This window comes from Mesocricetus auratus, unplaced genomic scaffold, assembly GCF_017639785.1.
Source record: "Mesocricetus auratus isolate SY011 unplaced genomic scaffold, BCM_Maur_2.0 Super-Scaffold_100003, whole genome shotgun sequence".
NCBI lineage: Eukaryota > Metazoa > Chordata > Mammalia > Rodentia > Cricetidae > Mesocricetus > Mesocricetus auratus.
In genome coordinates, this window is record NW_024429188.1 from 3,529,233 (window position 1) to 3,530,798 (window position 1,566).

The window sequence follows — 1,566 nt, forward strand, 5'->3', positions numbered from 1 at the left end:
AGAACTTCTCTCCCACCAACAAGACTAGGAAACTAGATGATCCAGGGAGACCAGGGGACCAGCTGTTCCAGCAGGTCCAGGGACCAGAACAAGGACAAGGAATAGAAGAACCACCAGATTATTGGACTTGCTAGCACCCACCAAAAGGGAACACTGGTCCCCTAATCACCAGACCAGTAAGGGGCTCTTTCTGCACCCACTAGAAGAAGAGATGGGAAAGAGACAATACAAAAACACACTCAGCAACAGAAAAACAAATATGACACCAACAGATTCTAGAGACTCCACACCAGCAAGACTCCAACAGTCCAATGCAAATGAAGCAGAAGAGAATGACCTTAAAACCACTTTCATGAAAATGATAGAGGCCCTAAAAGAGGATATAGGAAAATCCCTCAAAGAAATGGAAGAAAAAACAAAGCAAATATGCAAGAAATGGAAGAAAAAACAAAACAAAAATGAAAGAAATGGAAGAAGAAACAAACCAAAAAAAGGCAGGAAATGGAAGAAAAAACAAACCAAAAATACAAGAACTGGAAGAAAAAGTAAAAGAAAAAATGCAAGAAATGGAAGAAAAAGCAAACCAAAAATGCAAGAAGTGGAAGAAAAAACAAACCAAAAAATTCATAAAATGCAACAAATGGACGAAAAGATAAACTGAAAATTGCATGAAACAATGCAAACAGTGCAAGGGTTGAAAACTGACATAGAGACAATAAAAAAACACAATCTGAAGAAAGGCAGGAAATAGAAAAGGTGGGCAAATGGTCAGGTACTACCGATACAAGCATTACCAACAGAACACTAGAGATGGAAGAGAGAATCTCAGGTGTTGAAGATACACTAGGAGAAATGGATTCATCAACCAAACAAAATCTTAAGTGCAACAAATCCTTAACACAAAACATCCAGGATATATGGGACACCATGAAAAGACCAAACCTAAGAATAATAAGTATAGAAGAAGGAGAAGAAAACCACCTCAAAGGGGCAGAAAACATACTCAACAAAATCATAGAAGAAAACTTTCCCAACCTTAAGAAAGACATGCCAATGAAGGTACAAGAAGCTTACAGAACACCAAATAGAGTGGATCACAAAAAAAAGTCCCCTCGCCACATCATAATCAAGACCCCAAATACACAGAATAAAGAAAGAATATTAAGAGCAGCTAAGGATAAAGGCCAAGTAACATATAAAGGCAGACCTAACAGAATTACACCTGACTTCTCCATGGAAATTCTGAAAGCCAGAAGGTCCTGGATAGATATTCTACCAACACTTATAGACCATGGATGCCAGCCCAGACTACTATACCCGGCAAAGCTCTCAATCACTATAGACGGATAAAACAAGATATTCCATGTCAAAACTAGATTAAAGCAATATGTATCCACTAACCCAGCCCTACAGAAAGTTCTGGAAGGAAAACTCCAACCCAAGGAAGTTAACTACATCCAGAAAAACAAAGGCATTAGAGAATCCCTCTTTACCAACAGCCAAAATAACAAAGGGGTGAAATTCCACACATAATTCCACCAAAAACAACCATTGCAAATCGAAGAA